The 22877-nt window shown below is 44.5% G+C and overlaps 1 protein-coding gene and 1 pseudogene across 1 annotated transcript in view; both read left to right on the top strand.

The window, feature by feature from the left end:
* LOC126215203 (uncharacterized) overlaps nucleotides 1-22877 on the top strand; it is a 171675-nt gene that overhangs the window by 60122 nt on the left and 88676 nt on the right. The gene's annotated exons all lie outside the window — the stretch shown is intronic.
* LOC126215397 (5S ribosomal RNA) lies at nucleotides 21912-22029 on the top strand (annotated as a pseudogene).

The following is a 22877-nucleotide window of genomic DNA, read 5'->3' as shown; positions in this document are numbered from 1 at the left end:
CGATCCTTTTTTATTTTCATAGACATTAAATAAAGATGCTATCGCTGCATATCTGTTGTTTCAAGAACATTAACTGTACCTTTTACACTAATTATATTCATAAAATACAACCACTAAAAATGTCAATATTTATGTGACGTACCGTCACATCCTCTGTACAACGTTATGTCTGCCTCTGTATATGTTCATGCTCCAGTAAACCAGTTTTAGTCACTCGCACTACCGACGTGTTTTACCTCAACTGCTCCTACTCGCTTCCTTCATTCGGCCAACCTTTCAGTTTTCAGGAGCAGACCCACGCGCCGCCTTCCAGGCGGGATACAAAACTGACCACGTCCAATCTCAAGTTTAAACAACGCTCATGACCATTACAGTGTGTATTTAAAGCTAACCCGTTTTTCATCTTCATAATGGCCCCATTTTATTTTCCTCCAATGTGCACTGAATTGGTATATGACGCATCGTTATGCACCACAGATGCTCCTAAAAATGCTTTACTCTGGTACTCTTTAACAGCGTTCCTAACTTCATCGGTCGTCCAGACTGTATACGACCTATACTCCTTTCAGAGTATGCTGCTGCAATAGCTCCACACTTAAAATCAAATACAAACGTTCGTTCGACGAAACATCCGTACCCATAGACTGGAAATTTGCGCAGGTCACACCAATATTCAAGAGAGGTAGTAGGAGTAATCCACTGAATTACCAGCCCATTCATGAACGTCGATATGTAGCAGGATTTTGGAACGTATAGTGTGTTGGAACATTATGAATTAACTCGAAGGAAACGATCTATTGACACACAGTCAACACGGATTTAGAAAACATCGTTCTTGTGAAACACAAGTAGCTCTTTACTCGCACGAAATGTTGAGCGCTGTTGACAAGGGATTTCAAATGGATTCCGTATTTCTGGATTTCCGGAAGGCTTTTGACACTGTACCACACAAGCGGCTTGTAGTGAAATTGCGTGTTTATGGAATATCGTCTCAGATATGCGACTGGATTCGTTATTTCCTGTCAGACAGGCCACAGTTCGTAGTAACTGACGGTAAGTCATCGAGTAAAACAGGAGTGATTTCTGGCGTTCCCCAAAGTACCATTATAGGCCCTTCGCTGTTCGTTATCTGTATAGAAGATTTGGGAGACAATCTGAGCATCCGTCTTAGGTAAAGTCATCAGAATATCAAATCAAGTTTCGAAAATATTTTGAAAAGATTTCTTTATGCCGTGTATGGTGCGAAAAGTGGCAGTTGGCCTTGAATAATGAAAAGTGTGAGTTCATCCACATGAGTGCTAGAAGGAATCCGTTGAACTTCGGTAACACGATAAATCAGTCAAATCTAGAGGCCATAAATTCAACGTAATGCCTAGGAATTACAATTACGAACAACTTAAATTGGAAGGAACACATAGAAAATGTTGAGGGTAAGGCTAGCCAAAGACTGCGTTCTATTGGCAGGACACTTAGAAAATTTAACAGATCTACTACAGATACTACCTACACTACGCTCCTGCGTCCTCTTTTAGAATACTGCTGCGCGGTGTGGGATCCTTACCAGGTAGGACTGACGGAGTACATCGAAAAAGTTCGAAGGAGGGCAGCACGTTTTCTATTACCGCGAAACAGGGGACAGAGTGTCACGGAAATGGTACAGGACTTGTGATGAGAATCATTAAAACAAAGGCGTTTTTCGTTGCGGAGGAATCTTCTCACGAAATTCCAATCAACAACTTTATCTCCCGAATGAGAAGATATTTTGTTGACTACGACCTACATAGGGCGATACGATCACCATTATAAAATAAGGGAAATCAGAGCTTGCACGGAAAGGTATAGGTGTTCGTTCTTTCCACGTGCTATGTGAGATCGGAACAATAGAGAATTATGAAGGTGATTCGATGAATCCTCTGCCAGGCACTTTAACGTGATTTGCAGAGTATCCATGTAGATGTATGACTATTACTGAAGTATTTTAATAGTAGGTGTGAACAATTACATCACGTCGTTTATACACGTAACAGGTATCGAGCTTGTAATCCTTAAAGTGAATTCAATCATTCGTCCAAACAAACCTTAATCAAAAGAATGTGATAGAAGACTACCTCATCCGATCTCTTACACTCAGGTTTAGACAGAAAACTCAAAACATCGTTCTCGATTCACCGGCAAATGGCATGTGATAATTGATGGCCATTAGCTATAATTTTTCGTAAGAAGAGCAAAGTAGTAACTGCCGAACTAAACTTAATGTCAAAACGAAGTGAAAGGAAAAACGAACTGAACGCCTCTAAAAACGAACTAACGGTCAGATAAGAATAGTTACTTTTCCTGTTGGGATAATAAGTTTATAGCAATATGATGATTAATGCAGACAAAAGCGATTGATGAAAGTTTGTACCAAGTCGGGGATTCGAATCTGGGTCTTCTGCTCAAGAGGCTGACTAGGTGACCATCACATCATCCTGGCACAGTGCCTTTACACAACCGCGCGGAATACCCTGGGACGCCTCCAAGTCCAAACTCTCATGTGAGCTGGAGACCTGGGTTCTAATCCCAGCACTGTCGCTTTACCTTCAGACTTCAAGAACAATAAAATAGTTCGAATGCCAAAGAAAACATGTGTTGACAGATGAGAAAATTACCGAACCATCAGTTTAATAAGTCACGGCTGCAAAATACTAACGCGAATTCTTTACAGACGAATGGAAAAACTGGTAGAGGCCGACCTCGGGGAATATCAGTTTGGATTCTGTAGAAATTTTGAAAAACGTAATGCAATACTGACACTACGACTTCACTTAGAAAATAGATTTAAAAAAAAAGCACTCCGTCTTCAGGCCACGAGTGACCTACCGGGACCATCCGACCGCCGTGTCATCCTCGGTGGAGGATGCGGATATGAGCGGCGTGGGATCAGCACACCGCTCTCCCGGTCGTAATATGGTATATTTGACCGAAGCCGCTACTATTCGGTGGAGAAGCTCCTCAATTGAAATCACGAGGCTGAGTGCATCCCGAAAAATGGCAACAGCGCATGGCGGCCGGGATGGTCATCCATCCAAGTGCCGACCACGCCCGACAGCGCTTAACTTCGGTGATCTCACGGAAACCGGTGTATCCACTGCGGCAAGGCCGTTGCGTATAAAATAGATTAAGGAAAATCCCTGGCATTTGTAGACTTAGAGGAAGCTTTTAACAATGTTGACTGGAGTACTCTCTTGCAAATTCTGAAGGTGGCAGGGGTAAAATACAGGGAGCGAAAGGTTGTTTACAATTTGCACGGAAACCAGCTGGCAGTTATAAGAGTCGACAGTAATGGCTGGGAAGGGAGTGAGACAGGGTTGTAGCCTCTCCCTGATGTTATTCAATCTCTATATTGAGGAAACAGTAAAGGAAACAAAAGAAAAATTCGGAGTAGGTATTAAAATCAATGGAGAAGAAATAAAAACTTTGAGGTTTGCCGATGACATTGTAATTCGGTCAGAAACAGCAAAGGACTTGGAAGAGCAGTTGAACGGAATGGACAGTGTCTTGAAAGGAGGATATAAGATGAACATCAACAAAAGCAAAACGAGGATAATGGAATGTAGTCAAATTAAATGGGGTGATGCTGAGTGAATTAGATTAGGAAATGAGACAAAGTAGTAAGGGAGTTTTGCTATTTGGGGAGCAAAATAACTGATGATGGTCGAAGTAGACAGGATATGAAATGTAGACTGGCAATGGCAAGGAAAGCGTTTCTGAAGAAGAGAAACTTGTTAACAGCGAGTATAGAATTGTCAGGAAGTCGTTTCTGAAAGTATTTGTGTGGAATGCAGCCATGTATGGAAGTGAAACATGGACGATAAATAGTTTAGACAAGAAGAGAATAGAAGCTTTCGAAATGTGGTGCTACAGAAGAATGCTGAAGATTAGATAGGTAGTTCTCGTAACTAATGAGGAGGTATTGAATAGAATTGGGGAGAAGGGGAGTTTGTGGCACAACCTGACTAGAAGATGGGATCGGTTGGTAGGACATGTTCTCAGGCATAAAGGGATCACCTATTTAGTATTGGAGGGCAGCGTGAATAAAAATCGTAGGACGACACCAAGAGATGAATACACCAAGCAGAAAGTAGCTTGCACAGGACAGAGTAACAGGAGAGTTGCATCAAACCAATCTCAGGAAGAAAAGGAGCGAAGAAAACTTAATTTTACTGTTCTTTACTCATCCAGCCTTCAGCAGGGACCTCACACCTCTCAATGTCCATATCTTTGGCCCAATCAAGGATGCACTTAGTGGGAAGCTGTATGTCGATGATGGGGAGGTTGCTGATCAACCAAGATGTTGGCCTTACCGTAGACCTGTAGAGTGGTACCATGAGGGCATACCGGTCCTGCCAGTAAGGTTGTGTAAGTTCGTCACACTGAACGGGGATTATGTTGGAAAACGGGGTTTTGCAGCCAAAAGAGTGGGGAGTAATGTGGTGAATTCGGACTGTGTATAAAACCCACATACTTTGAGAAAAAAAAAGTGAAATATAATTCTAATTTATTGTTCCATCTCAATTGGACATTTTTAATTAGATTATATGTTTCGATTACTATGGACCACCTTCAGACCTCTTTTCCCACGTAAGCTTTTCGCAATAATCTCTTAAGGTATACGTTAAACAACAGCAGGGGAAGGCAAGAATCTTGTCTAACATCTCGTCCAATGCTGCTTCCTTCTGACATTTCATTTCCAATCCTTATCCTTACTTTCTGTTGTAAATATAAATTCTGTGTCAGTCGTCTCTGTTTTCAAAAGACGAATATGTATTGGTGGAAAGAGAACAGAATGTATAAGATTTGCTGATGACATGGTATTAGTGGTAGAAAGTGAGCGGATAGTGGATAACATGCTGAAATATCTGAATGAAGCTTGTGTGGACTATGGGATGCAAATAAACTCAGCAAAAACAAAGACTATGGTCATCAGTACAAAACGCAGACTGTCCAATATTAAAATAGGACAATCTACCATTAGACAAGTAAGTGAATTTAAATATCTCTCAAGCACAATCACTGAAGACTTGAGATGTCACCAGGAGGTGAAAACTCGAATTGCCACAGCGAAGAAAGCATTCAAATGAAAGAGGAGACTTTTGTGGCAAATTAAATAAAGGACTGAGGAAAAGGCTTGGAAAATTTTTGGAGTGTGGTACTATATGGGGTAGAAACATGGACGCTGAGAAGAGAGGATGAAAAAAGTTTAGAAGCATTTCAGATGTGGATGTGGAGGAGAATGGAGAGAATAAGCTGGATGGAAAGAGTGAGTAATGAAAGAGTATTGGAAAGGGTTGGTGAGAGAAGATGTCTGCTGAAGGTTGTAAGAGAAAGGGAAAAGAACTAGTTGGGACATTCATTCAGAAGGGAGTGCTTGCTAGCAGATGCTTTGGAAGGATTGGTTTGTGCGAGAAGACTGAGAGGAAGAAAAGGTACAAGATGACAGATGAAATAAAGGGAAGAGGAAATTATGCAGACCTGAAGAGGATGGCATAAGACCGGACAGCCTGGAGAACTACCATGTGAAAACCTGCCTTTTGGCGGAACACTGATGATGATCTTCAGACCTAAGTAGTTGTGTCAGCAACTCGTGTTGTCTACTCAGAACCAGATATCTGAATACTGTGGCATGTGCTTCTGAGGAGAGGAGTTGTTAATATAATTACAGTACTTAGGTCTGAAGACGATCTAGAGTGATACAACTAAAAATGTGCAACTGAGACGACTACAGTGAATTAGGATTACCTTAAACGTATTTACGGTTGCTGAATCTCTGAACGCGATGATGTCGACTATAGTGAAAAAAAAGTGTTACATTACTTTTTGAATGCCCCTCTTAGAAAACTTACAGTTTCACATGAACCACACTACACACGTTCTGTCCCGGGATGGGTTATGAAGTGGCATCCGTCAGCCCTTCAAATTAACTGTGCCAGTTCGGTTTGTACATAATCCACCTCACTAAATGCCTCTGTGTGCTCTGTAATTATTGAGATCTCGTCCTCACGAATTCTATGGTAGCGATTCTTAGCGCGCTGAAGTTTCTACTTAGATTCACTTAAGGGGAAACGATAGGGTGATGGACGAAAATATTGCTGAAATTCAGGATTTTCTTTATCCGTACTGGAGTTTAGTAGGCAAATAGGGCTTGTTGCAATGAATGAAGCAAACATTGAATTTTTTTCTGGTATTTCCTTACTGAAAAATATTACTATGTTTACTGTGTAGTTGGGATTTTCCCGAGGCAGTTCTGAAAGGAGATAGATCACATGTCATGTCGTTTCTGAAAACCCAGAATCTAATCTGTAGGAATCAACATGGATTCCGAAAAGAGCGATCGTGTGAGACCCAACTCGCTTTATTTGTTCATGAGGCCCAGAAAATATTAGATACAGACTCCCAGGTAGATGCTATTTTCCTCGACTTCCGGAAGGCGGTCGATACAGTTCCGCACCGTCGCGTCCGCAGCTCGTGGTCGTGCGGTAGCGTTCTCGCTTCCCGTGCCCGGGTTCCCGGGTTCGATTCCCGGCGGGGTCAGGGATTTTCTGCCTCGTGATGACTGGGTGTTGTGTGATGTCCTTAGGTTGGTTAGGTTTAAGTAGTTCTAAGTTATAGGGAACTAATGACCATAGATGTTAAGTCCCATAGTGCTCAGAGCCATTTGAACCGCACTGTCGCCTGATAAACAAAGTAAGAGCCTACGGAATATCAGACCAGCTGTGTGGCTGGATTGAAGAGTTTTTGGCAAACAGAACACAGCATGTTTTTCTCAATGGAGAGACGTCTACAGACGTTAAAGTAATCTCTGGCTTGCCACAGGGGAGTGTTATGAGACCATTGCTTTTCACAATATATAAAATAGATTGTGTCGGAAGTTCCATGCGGCTTTTCGCGGATGATGCTGTAGTATACAGAGAAGTTGCAGCATTATAAAATTGCAGCGAAATGCAGGAAGATCTGCAGCGGATAGGCACTTGGTGTAGGGAGTGGCAACTGACCCTTAACATGGACAAATGTAACGTATTGAAAATACATAGAAAGAATGATTCTTTATTGTATGATTATATGATAGCGGAACAAACACTGGTAGCAGTTACTTCTGTAAAATATCTGAGAGTATGCGTATGGAACGATTTGAAGCGGAATGATCATATAAAATTAATTGTCGGTAAGGCGGGTGCCAGGTTGAGATTCATTGGGAGAGTCCTTAGAAAATGTAGTCCATCAACAAAGGAGGTAGCTTACAAAACACTCGTTCGACCTATACTTGAGTATTGCTCGTCAGTGTGGGGTCCGTACCAGGTCGTGTTGACAGAGGAGATAGAGAAGATCCAAAGAAGACCGGCGCGTTTCGTCACAGTGTTATTTGGTAATCGTGATAGCGTTACGGAGATGTTTAGCAAACACAAGTGGCAGGCTCTGCAAGGCGCTGTGCTCCGCAGTGTAGCTTGCTCGCCAGGTTTCGAGAGCGTGCGTTTCTGGATGAGGTATCGATTATTTTACTGCCCACTACTTATACCTCCAGAGGAGATCACGAATGTAGAATTAGAGAGATTCGAGCGCGCATGGAGGTTTTCCGGCAGTCGTTCTTCCCGCGAACCATACGCGACTGGAACAGGAAAGGGAGGTAATGACAGTGGCACGTAAAGTGCCCTCCGGCACACGCCGTTGGCTCGCTTGCGGAGTATAAATGCAGATTTAGATTTACGGTTGTCGCTATAACTCTGGTTGTGGTTATCTGAAATATGAAAGTAACATTAGGAAGACCACGACTATAATTTCCATTCATGGCAAATCGTAAGAATTTTTACCATATATTCGTAAGATGATGCTCTCGGCGTAATCTGAAACTTTTTTCGATATATTTCTTTGCTATGTCTGCGTAAGCAGAAGAAACTAACGATCAAAGTTCGAAAACAATTTATTGGACTGTTCAATTAACCAAAACAAATTCTACAAGTATAACACCAACGCAAAATAGAGATCCGTCTTCGAATCACAACTACACATAAGAATAATATACACTCCTGGAAAGTGAAATAAGAACACCGTGAATTCATTGTCCCAGGAAGGGGAAACTTTATTGACACATTCCTGGGGTCAGATACATCACATGATCACACTGACAGAACCACAGGCACATAGACACAGGCAACAGAGCATGCACAATGTCGGCACTAGTACAGTGTACATCCACCTTTCGCAGCAATGCAGGCTGCTATTCTCCCATGGAGACGATCGTAGAGATGCTGGATGTAGTCCTGTGGAACGGCTTGCCATGCCATTTCCACCTGGCGCCTCAGTTGGAGCAGCGTTCGTGCTGGACGTGCAGACCGCGTAAGATGACGCTTCATCCAGTCCCAAACATGCTCAATGGGGGACAGATCCGGAGATCTTGCTGGCCAGGGTAGTTGACTTACACCTTCTAGAGCACGTTGGGTGGCACGGGATACATGCGGACGTGCATTGTCCTGTTGGAACAGCAAGTTCCCTTGCCGGTCTAGGAATGGTAGAACGATGGGTTCGATGACGGTTTGGATGTACCGTGCACTATTCAGTGTCCCCTCGACGATCACCAGTGGTGTACGGCCAGTGTAGGAGATCGCTCCCCACACCATGATGCCGGGTGTTGGCCCTGTGTGCGTCGGTCGTATGCAGTCCTGATTGTGGCGCTCACCTGCACGGCGCCAAACACGCATACGACCATCATTGGCACCAAGGCAGAAGCGACTCTCATCGCTGAAGACGACACGTCTCCATTCGTCCCTCCATTCACGCCTGTCGCGACACCACTGGAGGCGGGCTGCACGATGTTGGGGCGTGAGCGGAAGACGGCCTAACGGTGTGCGGGACCGTAGCCCAGCTTCATGGAGACGGTTGCGAATGGTCCTCGCCGATACCCCAGGAGCAACAGTGTCCCTAATTTGCTGGGAAGTGGCGGTGCGGTCCCCTACGGCACTGCGTAGGATCCTACGGTCTTGGCGTGCATCCGTGGGTCGCTGCGGTCCGGTCCCAGGTCGACGGGCACGTGCACCTTCCGCCGACCACTGGCGACAACATCGATGTACTGTGGAGACCTCACGCCCCACGTGTTGAGCAATTCGGCGGTACGTCCACCCGGCCTCCCGCATGCCCACTATACGCCCTCGCTCAAAGTCCGTCAACTGCACATACGGTTCACGTCCACGCTGTCGCGGCATGCTACCAGTGTTAAAGACTGCGATGGAGCTCCGTATGCCACGGCAAACTGGCTGACACTGACGGCGGCGGTGCACAAATGCTGCGCAGCTAGCGCCATTCGACGGCCAACACCGCGGTTCCTGGTGTGTCCGCTGTGCCGTGCGTGTGATCATTGCTTGTACAGCCCTCTCGCAGTGTCCGGTGCAAGTATGGTGGGTCTGACACACCGGTGTCAATGTGTTCTTTTTTCCATTTCCGGGAGTGTAGAAAACAACAGATAATTTCCTACTAGTCTCCGCTACAGACTTCTCCGATATACCAAGCCCAATCCAGTGAGAAGATCCAAGGCGTGGTGCCGGGGCAGTAGCTATCCACGTCTGCTGGCGGTCGATGAACTGCCGATGTGCGTTTTTTTTTTCTTTATTGTGATTTCATTCCCCTGCCCCATATGAGCAGGGGAGGGCTGTCAGCAGCACAATCCGCCGCTCTTCAGCCGAGTGACACGACAACTAAAACAAGAATAAAATAATACGTACATAAGGAGATAAAAAAGGGGAACATAAAACAGAGTAAGGGGAGAAAATGGAGGTAAAAATACACTGACATGTAGACGTTCATTGGGGACAGTTAAAAAAAGTCACCAGAAAGGTAAAAAACACAGCTGGCGATTCTTAAAACACAGAGAAGACACTGGATGCGCATGCACAGGTTAAAAGTTGGCCACAGTATTGAAAACACTCCGAAACAACACACGTAAAACCCGCTTGGAGCACACACGATGAAGAATAAAACTACCAGGTGGGACCTGCCGAGGGAAAGGTCAGAGAGGATGGAAAAGGAGGGGAGAGCATGGGGCAGCTGGGGAAGCGGCGGGATGAAGAGAGGAGGGGAAACCGTGGGTTCATGAAGAGGCAGGAGACACGTGGGGCGGGGGAGGAAAAGGGAAGACAGGGCAGGAGGGAGCGCACTGAAAGAAGGCACAAGAGATGGAGGGGGAGTAGGAGGGGAAATCTGCTCAGAAGGAGGGATGGGGAGGAGAGGGAGCCCTGAGGAGGAGGCAGGAAGAGGGGGTTAGAGTTGGTAGGAAGGGTAGATGTCAGGGCGAAGCTCATCATCCGGGAGGGGTAGACGGTGGAAGTTGTGTTGGGAAAGGAGATGGAGGGTGTGGAGATGGAGAGAGGGAGGGACACAACGGTAAAGGCGCGGCAACTGGTCGCGAGTGGAGAGGAAGGGAGACACCAGGGGGTGCCAATGTGCGGCCGAGCGCCGGCCTTTATAGCGCTTCGGCGGATGAGTACCTCGGGACTCTTTTCCATCACGTGGTTGATGGGTGAAAATAGTTCCGGAATCTGCAGCGACCTCTTCCTTATGTTTATGTGGGCCGGTAGTGGCTCCTGGTGGCCGCTGGTGTCTTTGCAGTGGTGTTGTTGTTGTTGTTGCTGCTGTTGTGGCCGGTCATCAATATTGCCTGTCGGTTGAGAAGTGCTTCGGTGTGCCTGCGAGCGGGCAACCCGCGGTTGCAAGCTGTCAGTTTGGTTGCTGATACTCTAGGCGCCGTGGAGAAGGCAACAGCGTTCTTCGTTATCGAGGTCCAGATGTTCAAAGCTGCCGTACGTATGCGCCTAAAATATACATGCGATATCGGTTCTGAGGCGTAATTGGGGTTTTAACTGACGTAGTAAACACACGGCACGGGTTCTAGGGTCATCAGAAGGGTTCTGAGCTCACCAAATTATGTTTTTGGTACGAATATTGTCAGCAATAAAACTTCATGGGGCGCGTGTCGGTATAGTGGTAACTACAGGCCCATGCTAAAATGCACGAACTGGCAGTGCAGCGACAAAAAAATGGGCTAAACAGGGCCTTAACAAGCCTAAAAAGAATTTACATTAACTGAAGAAAATTATGGAAGCCTTGAAAAACAGCAAATTCGGAAAATTATATATATATATATATATATATATATATATATATATATGTGTGTGTGTGTGTGTGTGTGTATATATATATATGTGTGTGTGTGTGTGTGTGTGTGTGTGTGTGTGTGTGTGTGTGTGTGTGTGTGTGTGTTATTAGACGTAATTTTCCGAATTTGCTGGTTTTCAAGGCTTCCATACTGTATATACAGGGTGTTAGAAAAAGGTACGGCCAAAATTTCAGGAAACATTCCTCACACACAAATAAAAAAAGATGTTATGTGGACATGTGTCCGGAAACGCTTAATTTCCATGTTAGAGCTCATTTTAGTTTCGTCCACCTACGCTCAATGGAGCACGTTATCATGATTTCATACGGGATACTCTACCTGTGCTGCTAGAACATATGCCTTTGCAAGTACGACACAACATGTGGTTCATGCACGATGGAGCTCCTGCACATTTCAGTCGAAGTGTTCGTACGCTTCTCAACAGCAGATTCGGTGACCGGTGGATTGGTAGAGGGGGATCAATTTCCATGGCCTCCACGCTCTCCTGACCTCAACCCTCTTGACTTTCATTTATGGGGTATTTGAAAGCTCTTGTCTACGCAACCCCGGTACCAAATGTAGAGACTCTTCGTGCTGGTATTGTGGACGGCTGTGATACAATACGCCATTCTCCAGGGCTGCATCAGCGCATCAGGGCTTCCATGCGACGGAGGGTGGATGCATGTATCCTCGCTAACGGAGGACATTTTGAACATTTCCTGTAACAAAGTGTTTGACGTCACGCTGGTACGTTCTGTTGTTGCTGTGTGTTTCCATTCCATGATTAATGTGAATTGAAGAGAAGTAATAAAATGAACTCTAACATGGAAAGTAATCGTTTCTGGACACATGTCCACATAACATATTTTCTTTGTGTGTGAGGAATGTTTCTTGAAAGTTTGGCCGTACCTTTTTGCAACACCCTGTATATATATATATATATATATATATATATATATATATATATATATATAAAAATCAAGATGGTATGCAAATATTTTAATGTGTCATACTACAACTAAAACTAAAGGAAAAAGTTCATAGGTCCGCAAATGTTTAGTTACTGAGTTACGGCTAATAAAAGAATAGCAACTTTACTAACATGGTCTGATGAACCAAATAAACATGACCCAGACGTGTATGTCCACTAGTTTTTAAGAACATCCAGAGAAGCAAAGATTATTATAAGGAAAATTTGTTGACTTTCCTTTAAGAATGTAGAAACGTTTATGTCACTGTTCGCACCTGTTAGTGTGTATGGCGATGGATAAAAGACATAGTTTATGAGGACGAAGTCAATACACGTGAGGCATCAGTTTCTCGCATTACGAATGCAATAGACGAAATTAAGAGCAACCGTGTGAAATTGAAACGAGCAAGAAAATCTATTCATACACGTGCAACTGAACGCATTGAACTTGGTGGAGACATTTTTGAACATTTATTGTGAATATATTGCAAAATTGTATGTACAATGTACAGCAGCGTTAACACTGGGCTTTGTTTTTTCCGGTTTAACATGAATTCACATGCGCTATGGTATTAATAAAAACAAATTATCTGACACATTCATACAGTTTCAGTTAACCTAATTACCATCAGTTCTCCAAAATTAAATTATCTACAACTTCTGTTAACGTTTTGTACAATTGCCTGGAATTTAAAAAACAAATTGGGCCGATTACACACATCAAAAAAAGTTTTGCATCACCTCGGTTCCGAGAGTTCCGGAACCTGTACAGAAAATTGGAAAGGAGATCGACATCAACGTCATTTCGGCCCTTTTTTTGTTCATGAAAACCACACATTACATGTTGTACCACCATAGAGCGAGACCTTCAGAGGAGGTGGTCCGGATTGCTGTACAGACCGGTACCTCTTACACCCAGTAGCCTGTATTCGTCGTGGCATACTATCCACAAGTTCATCAACGCACTTTTGGTCCAGATTGTTCCAGACCCCAACGGCGATTCGGAGTAGAACCATCAGAGTGGTTGGTGGGTCACGTCGTCCATAAACAGGCCTTTTAAATCGATTCCAGCCATGCCCGATAGGGTTAATGTCTGGAGAACATGCTGGCCACTCTAGTCGTGCGATGACATTATCCTCAAGGAAGTCATTCACAAGATGTGTACGACGGGGGGGGGGGGGGGGGGGAATTTTCGTCCATGAAGACGAATAACTCGCCAATATGCTGCCGATAAGGTCGCGTTATCGGTCGGAGGATGGCATTCAAGTATCTTACAGCCGTTACGGCGCACGTCGGCCCTACAAAGTGCAACGCAAAACTGCAGGGAACATCCACCTTGCTGCACTCGCTGGAGAGTGTGTCTAAGGCGTTCAGCCTAACTGGATTGCCTCCAAACACGTCTCCTACGATTGGTTGATGGCATATGCGACACTCATGGATGAAGAGGACGTGATGCCAATCCTGAGCGGTGCATTCGGCATGTTGTTGCGCCCATCTGTACCGCGCTGCATGGTGTCGTGGTTACAAAGATGGACCTCGCCACGGACATCGGGAGTGCAGTTGTGGATCACGCAGTATACTGCGCACACTTTGAGTCGTAACACGACGTCCTGTGGCTGCACGAATAGCATTATTGACTATGGTGGCGTTGCTCTCAGGGTTCCTCCGAGCCATAATCCGGAGGTAGCGGTCATCCACTGCAGTAGTAGCCCTTGGGCGGCCGGTCCCTCTGTATCTCCTCCATGTCCGAGCAACATCGCTTTGATTCTCTCCGAGACACCCGGACACTTGCCATTTTGAGTGCTCGTCCTGGCACAAAGTAACAATGCGGAAGCCATCGAACCGTGGTACTGACCGTCTAGGCACGGATGAACTACAGACAACACGAGCCGTGTACCTCCTTCCTGGTGGAATGACTGGAACTGATTGGCCGTCGGAACCCCTCCGTCTAATAGGCGCTGCTCATGCAAAGTTGTTTACATATTTGGGTGGGTTTAATATCTATGAACAGCCAAAAAGACTGTGATACAATATGCACAATCAACGTGTATCTTCAGGAGTTCTGGGAACTGGGGTGATGCAAAACTTTCATTGATGTGTGTAGTTACTAAATTAAAAATTTTACGAAATTACTTCTTTTCTTCTCTGGTTGTTGTGGACTACTGCCGCAGATACATATCTGGGACATGTTTTATTGGCTTCACCACACCATTAACAGCAAAATAAATAGAAATCATGCTTTTCTTCAACCTCGTACAGTTTTGCGATGACTTCATATTGGCGAAGTTGCTGAATTTCATGCAAAATCTTTTATTAGCCGTAACTCCGTAACTAAACATTTGCGGACCTATGTTTATATGAATTTTTTTCTTTAGTTCTACTTGCAGAATAACATATTAAAGTCGGCCGGAGTGGCCGAGCGGTTCTAGGCGCTTCAGTCTGCGACCGCTACGGTCGCAGGTTCGAATCCTACCTCGGGCATGGATGTGTGTGATGTCCTTAGGTTAGTTAGGTTTAATTAGTTCTAAGTTCTAGGCGACTGATGACCTCAGAAGTTAAGTCGCATAGTGCTCAGAGCCATTTGAACCATTTTTTGAACATATTACAATATTTGCTTATCTTCGTGATTCACCCTGTAAAAATGTTTCAAAGTACATAAATGTGTCGAAGTATATATGAAGGGCTTATTTCAATAGTGGTACAAGTCCATTTTTCTTCATATTGAGATACAGAGTCCTAAAGTTAAATGAGTGCTGAAAAATCTGCATTTGAGATACCAGAAATATTCAAGCACATGGCTTCTGGCTAGAGATGAACCTTCCTTTCTGTTTGTTTGTCTCATTAATTTTAGAAGCATTATAGACAGAAAAGTGGAGGTAATGGACTTGTACCACTATTGAAATAAGCCCTTCATGCGTAAATCTCAAAAGTTTATCGACGTAGAGTATTCATTTTATATAAGCAGCACACGCTGCTATAGCAAGGAAAAGAGGGGAACCAGCCGAAAAATCCTCTTGTCGGAAGAAAAAAAGGAAAACGCGAATACGTTCGTCTGGACTCTGACAGAAGGGTGAAGACCAGCTGACTCAGTCTTCATTTCGGCTTCTTCACCAATAATTTTAACATTTGCTTTTTTGTGCTCAATCCGAGAAGCACAGAGACACGGATGGTCGAAGGGATGAGAGATAGTGCTGAAGAGAGAGAGAGAGAGAGAGAGAGAGGAGACAGTGAAAATGAAAATTACAGGAGAGTGGGGGCTTTGGTGGGGGGGGGGGGGGTGGGAGGGGGGTCTCGGACGTCCTAGGATGACCAACAGTGCAGGACGCATTTGAAACGAAATTTCAAAGGTAGACAGTTTAATCAACGGGGGAAATAGTTGACACTGGGAGAGAGACATACAGTCATCTACATCTACATGTACATCTACATGTCTACTCCGCAATTCACATTTAAGTGCTTGGCAGAGGGTTCATCGAACCACAATCATACTATCTCTCTACCATTCCACTCCCGAACAGCGCGCAGGAAAAACGAACACCTAAACCTTTCTGTTCGAGCTCTGATTTCTCTTATTTTATTTTGATGATCATTCCTACCTATGTAGGTTGGGCTGAACAAAATATTTTCGCATTCGGAAGAGAAAGTTGGTGCCTGAAATTTCGTAAATAGATCTCGCCGCGACGAAAAACGCCTTTGCTATAATGACTTCCATCCCAGCTCGCGTATCATATCTGCCGCACTCTCTCCCCTATTACGTGATAATACAAAACGAGCTGCCCATTTTTGCACCTTTCGATGTCCCCCGTCAATCCCACCTGGTAAGGATCCCACACAGCGCAGCAATATTCTAACAGAGGACGAACGAGTGTAATGTAAGCTGTTTCTTTAGTGGACTTGTTGCATCTTCTAAGTGTCCTGCCAATGAAACACAACCTTTGGCTCGCCTTCCCCACAATATTATCTATGTGGTCTTTCCAACTGAAGTTGTTCGTAGTTTTTACACCCAGGTACTTAGTTGAATTGACAGCCTTGAGAATTGTACTATTTATCGAGTAATAGAATTCCAACGGACTTCTTTTGAAACTTATATGGATCACCTCACACTTTTCGTTATTTAGCGTCAACTGCCACCTGCCACACCATACAGCAATCTTTTCTAAATCGCTTTGCAACTGATACTGGTCTTCAGATGACCTTACTAGACGGTAAGTTACAGCATCATCTGCGAACAACCTAAGAGAACTGCTCAGATTGTCAGCCAGGTCATTTATATAGATCAGGAACAACAGAGGTCACAGGACGCTTCAGTTTTACTCGATGATTTGCCGTCTATTACTACGAACTGCGACCTTCCTGACAGGAAATCACGAATCCAGTCGCACAACTGAGACGATATCACATAGGCCCGCAGCTTGATTAGAAGTCGCTTGTAAAGAACGGTGTCAAAAGCTTTCCGGAAATCTAGAAATACGGAGTCAACGTGAATACCCCTGTCGATAGTGGCCATTACTTAGTGCGAATGCTGCGTTGCACAAGAACGATGTTTTCTGAAACCATGCTGATTATGTATCAATAGATCGATCCTTTCGAGGTGATTCATACTGTTTGAATACAGTATATTCTCCAAAACCCTACTGTAAACCGACGTCAATGATATAGGTCTGTTGTTCAATGGATTACTCCTACTACCCTTCTTAAACACTGGTGCGACCTGCGCATTTTTCCAATCTGTAGGTACAGATCTATCGGTGAGCGAGCCGTTGTATATGATTGGTAAGTAGTTCTGCAGAACATACTGATCTACATGTACTGTGAATACGGACATCCTATCTCTAGTCGCTTAACATGTTCTGTTTTCTTTCTGAACGTGAGTGTGTAGAGATAGTGACAGTGAGAGGGAGATGGTGAGTATGAAGGCTTGGCTACAGAGAGAGACTGGGTACAAGTATTTAGACCTGCGTTAAAAGGGCCTGAATATGTTCGCATGGTAAAATTCCTTTTAAGGAATGAGGAACGGGCATTGAGGTAGATGGTTCTTCGATTTTCTTTCAGTACCATTGAAAGAGGAAAATATTCGGACTTTTGTGCTCTGAGAGGAGTATTTTTCTGGTGGTAGAGTCTCCTTCAGTTAACAGATGCAAGTGAGAGGGCAGAGTCCGCAGCTCGTGGTCGTGCGGTAGCGTTCTTGCTTCCCGCGCTCGAGTTCACGGGTTCGATTCCCGCCAGGTCAGGGATTTTCTCTGCCTCGTGATGACTGAGTGTTATGTGATGTCCTTAAGTTAGTTAGGTTTAAGTAGTTCTTGGGGATTGATGACCATAGATTTTAAGTCCCATAGTGCTCAAAGCCACTTTTTTTTGTGAGGGCAGACTGATGCTTGTATTGGTTTGCGGATGTATGATTCTAGGGAACTTTTCTTGCCTCTTTATGAAATCTATCTTGTGTGGAGATAAGTGACAATTTCTTATAAACTCCGTCTACATAAAATACCCGTCTACAAATTTCTGTAAAGTACAATGATCAATATTTTTAAGCGGACTGCGCAGGATGTTGTGGAACTAACACCAGATATAATGCCTAGTACATGCTTCTGTGTTCTAAAAACCTACGGAGAGGACTTTCTGTCGCGGAGCATTACGGGGGACGAAAGCTAGGTGCTCCACTTTGCGCCGAAAACAAAAAGGCAGTCGACGGAGTGGCATCGTCCTCATTCACCACAAAAGAAGAAATTCAAGACAACCCCCTCTGCCGGGAAAGTCATGGTGACAGTCTTCTGGGATTGTCATGGCGTCATTCTCGTGGATGTCATGCCAAGAGGGTCATACTTGTGGACTCGGAATAAACTCAAGAACCGTTTCGGACGTGTTCGATCGGACAGCAGTCCAGCAGAAATCTTACTCCCACACAATAACGGATGCCCACACACAAGTCTGAGAAACCGGGGGCACATCGCCAGATTGGGTTGGACATCACCGACTCATCCACCCTACAATCCAGACGTGTCACCGTCGGACTTCGATCTCTCTGGGTCTCTTAAGGATTCTCTATGGGGAATATATATTTTCATCAGTCGTGCAGTGGAAACATGGCTACGCCTACAGGACAAGAGCTTTTACCAGCAGGGAATACATGCTCTTCCACAACTTTGGCGTATGGCCATTGAACGTGATGGAGACTACGTAGAAAAGTAGGACATTAGCAAGACACGTTGACCTATATTGTCATCAAATTCTGACTCTTAACAATAAATATGTCCTGAAAAAAAAAGTTGTGGGGCATTACTTATTGAACGACCCTATTAATTCTTAGGTACTTTACTGAATTAACACTGTATAGATTTGTGTCATTTAATAGGTTCCACAACGAAACATTGTCTCGAAATTTGGTAGGAAATCCGAAGAAATTCTGGTCTCATGTAAAGTACACAAGCGGCAAGACGCAGTCAATACCTACGCTGCGCAGTGCCGATGGTACTGTTACCGATGACTGTGACACTAAAGCGGAGTTACTGAACGCATTTTTCCGAAATTCCTTCGCCAGGGAAGACGAATGGAATATTCCAAAATTTGAAACACGAACAGCTGTTAGCATGAGTTTTGTAGAAGTAGATACCTTAGGGGTTGCGAAGCAACTCAAATCGCTTGATACGGGCAAGTCTTCAGGTGCAGATTGTATACCGACTAGGTTCCGCCGGCCGAAGTGGCCGTGCGGTTAAAGGCGCTGCAGTCTGGAACCGCAAGACCGCTACGGTCGCAGGTTCGAATCCTGCCTCGGGCATGGATGTTTGTGATGTCCTTAGGTTAGTTAGGTTTAACTAGTTCTAAGTTCTAGGGGACTAATGACCTCAGCAGTTGAGTCCCATAGTGCTCAGAGCCATTTGAACCATTTGATTAGGTTCCTTTCAGATTACGCTCATACAACAGCTCCCTACTTAGCATTCATATACAACCGCTCGCTCACCGATAGATCTGTACCTACAGATTGGAAAATTGCGCAGGTCGCACCAGTGTTTAAGAAGGGTAGTAGGACTAATCCATCGAACTACAGACCTATATCATTGAAGTCGGTTTGCAGTAGGGTTTTGGAGCATATACTGTATTCAAACATTATGAATCACCTCGAAGGGAACGATCTATTGATACGTAATCAGCATGGTTTCAGAAAACATCGTTCTTGTGCAACGCAGCTAGCTAGCTCTTTATTCGCACGAAGTAATGGCCGCTATCGACAGGGGATCTCAAGTTGATTCCGTATTTCTAGATTTCCGGAAAGCTTTTGACACCGTTCCTCACAAGCGACTTCTAATGAAGCTGCGGGCCTGTGGGGTATCGTCTCAGTTGTGCGACTGGATTCGCGATTCCCTGTCAGGAAGGTCGCAGTTCGTAGTAATAGAAGGCAAATCATCGAGTAAAACTGAAGTGATATCGGGTGTTCCCCAGGGAAGCGTCCTGGGTCCTCTGCTGTTCCTGATCTATATAAATGACCTGAGTGACAATCTGAGCAGTTCTCTTAGGTGGTTCGCAGATGATGCTGTAACTTACCGTCTAGTAAGGTCATCCGAAGACCAGTATCAGTTGCAAAGCGATTTAGAAAAGATTGCTATATGGTGTGGCAGGTGGCAGTTGACGCTAAATAACGAAAAGTGTGATGAGATCCACATGAGTTCCAAAAGAAATCCGTTGGAATTCGATTACTCGATAAATAGTACAATTCTCAAGGCTGTCAATTCTACTAAGTACCTGGGTGTTAAAATTACGAACAACTTCAGTTGGAAAGACCACATAGATAATATTGTGGGGAAGGCGAGCCAAAGGTTGCGTTTTATTGGCAGGACAGTTAGAAGACGTAACAAGTCCACTAAAGAGACAGCTTGCACTACACTCGTTCGTCCTCTGTTCGAATATTGCTGCGCGGTGTGGGATCCTTACCAGGTGGGATTGACGGAGGACATCGAAAGGGTGCAAAAAAGGGCAGCTCGTTTTGTGTTATCACGTAATAGGGGAGATAGTGTGGCAGATATGATACGCGAATTGAGATGGAAGTCATTAAAACAAAGACGTTTTTCGTCGCGGGGAGATCTATTTACGAAATTTCAGTCACCAACCTTCTCTTCCGAATGCGAAAATATTTTGTTGAGCCCAACCTACATAGGTAGGAATGATCATCAAAATAAAATAAGAGAAATCAGAGCTCGAACAGAAAGGTTTAGGTGTTCGTTTTTCCCGCGCGCTGTTCGGGAGTGGAATGGTAGAGAAATAGTATGATTGTGGTTCGACGAACCCTCTGCCAAGTACTTAAATGTGAATTGCAGAGTAGTCATGTAGATGTAGATGTATATGTAGATCGTGTAACCGAAAGTTAAAGAGTTTCTTTCCGCACTCATGTGTAAGACGTCACACTTTTCCTTTCGATATATGTTCTCCTCGATGTAGAGGCCGTACACAAAAGAGAGCTCTAGAATGTAAGGCTCATTGGCATCCTTACAATTTTCCAGTTAAAGCTGTAATCCATCAAAAACGCATCACTCATTACTTCTTGCATTGCACTGTTCGAGATACGTATTTTTATTGCTTGTGGATTTTTGTCATTAGTACTGAAATGTATTGTTGAGAGTCCTGTAAAAATTCGTTGATATTACACCTGTCTTGAACTGTCTGCAGACGTTTTCGAATATTTCTTCGAATGCCCTTTCAGCAGTGGGAGTGGTACTATGGTTTTATTATCCCACACTTGTATCTGCGGTTCTCTCTCGATAAAACAATACTAATTTCATTGTAATCGAATGTTTACGTACATAGGTGAAATATTACCATACAATTGTCGGGTTTTCCTAGAAACATCTGCTTCTAGTAATAAAGCCTTGATACGCCCCCAGTAAAGTTATTGTACCACTTTGGATGGGAACTCATTTGCTTGCCAAGTATGGTAATCGTTCGTACCGGGTACTTAGAAACTTTTTCCAGTTTCTCAGTCTTTCTTGTTACCGGACAAACGGGAAATTATGCGTTCCACAGATTTTATGTTTATCTCTTCGCGAGTATTGTAAAAATTTTCCGTCGTGAAATGGACTCAGTGCGGTGCAACAGGCAGTATGTTATATAACGACTTCTGATAAAGCCTTGTATTTTGTAGATAGAGAAAAATGCCAATTAATTGACACTTGGCGACAAGTTCGTTGCGCAGTTCGTATCTATGCTTCTTGCACCTGGTTCTTCTTCTGTAGTGATACACTATGTGATCAAGAGTATCAGGACACCTGGCTGAAAATGGCTTAAAGTTCTTCACGACCCCCATCGGTAATGCTGGATTTTAATATGGTGTTGGCCCCACATTCATGACAAATTCCACTCAATCAGTTGCTGGAAGGTTGCTTGTGGACTGCCAGCTCATTCTTCTCGGAGTGCTGCACTGAGGAGAGGTATCGATGTCGGTCGGTGAGGCCTGGCACGAAGTCGGCGTTCCAAAACATCCCAGAAGTGTGCTATAGGATTCAAATCAGGACTCTGTGTAGGCCAGTCCATTACAGGGACGTTATTGTCGTGTGATCACTCCGCCACAGGTCGTGCATTATGAACAGATGCTTGATCGTGTTGAAAGATGCAATCACCATCCCCGAATTGCCCTTCAACAGTGGGAAGCAGGAAGGTGCTTACAAAATCAGTGATAGTGCCACGAAAAGCAATGTGGGTAGCAAGCCCCCTCCATGAAAAACACGACCACAGCATAACACCACCGCTTCCGAATATACTGGCACTACGCACGCTGGCAACGGTCTTGCCGCAGTGGATACACCGGTTCCCGTGAGATCACCGAAGTTAAGCGCTGTCGGGCGTGGCCGGCACTTGGATGGGTGACCCTCCAGGTCGCCATGCGCTGTTGCCATTTTTCGGGGTGCACTCAGCCTCGTGATGCCAACTGAGGAGCTACTTGACCGAATAGTAGCGGCTCCGGTCAAAGAAAACCGTCTTAACGACCGGGAGAGCGGTGTGCTGACCACACGCCCCTCCTATCCGCATCCTCAACTGAGGATGACACGGCGGTCGGATGGTCCCGATGGGCCACTTGTGGCCTGAAGACGGAGTGCTACTACGCACGCTGGCAGATGGCGTTCACCGGGCATTCGCCATACCCACACCCTGCCATCGGATCGCCACATTGTGTACCGTGATTTGTCACTCTACACAACGTTTTCCCATACTGTTCAATTGTACAATGTTTACACTACTTACATCAAGACAGGCGTCGTTTGGCATTTACCGGCGTGATTTATGGCTTATGAGCAGCCGCTCGACCATGAATTCCAAGTTTTCTCACCTCGCACCTAACTGTCATAGTACCTGCAGTGGATCCTGATGCAGTTTGGAATTCCTGTGTGATGGTCTGGATAGATGTCTGCATATTACACATTACGACCCTTTTCAACTGTCGGTGGTCTCTGTCAGTCAACAGACGAGACCGACCTGTAGGCTTTTGTGCTGCACGTGTCCCTTCACGTTTCCCGATTCTACTCTCTCACGATATCTAACGACTACTGAGGCAGTAGGTGGCAACACAATGCACCTAATGTCGAAAACGCATTTTTTGGTGCTGTTCGGATACTTTTGATCATATAGTGTATTTTTATTGCTTGTGGATTTCTGGCATAAGTACTGAAGTGTACTATCCTGAGTCCTATTGAAATTCATTTATAATCCATCTGTCTTCAACTATGTTCAGATGTTTTAGAATGT

Source organism: Schistocerca nitens, chromosome 12 (genome assembly GCF_023898315.1).
Source record: "Schistocerca nitens isolate TAMUIC-IGC-003100 chromosome 12, iqSchNite1.1, whole genome shotgun sequence".
Classification (NCBI taxonomy): Eukaryota; Metazoa; Arthropoda; class Insecta; order Orthoptera; family Acrididae; genus Schistocerca; species Schistocerca nitens.
Note: the sequence above shows the minus strand (reverse complement) of the source record. Positions and strands in the feature narration are given on the sequence as shown.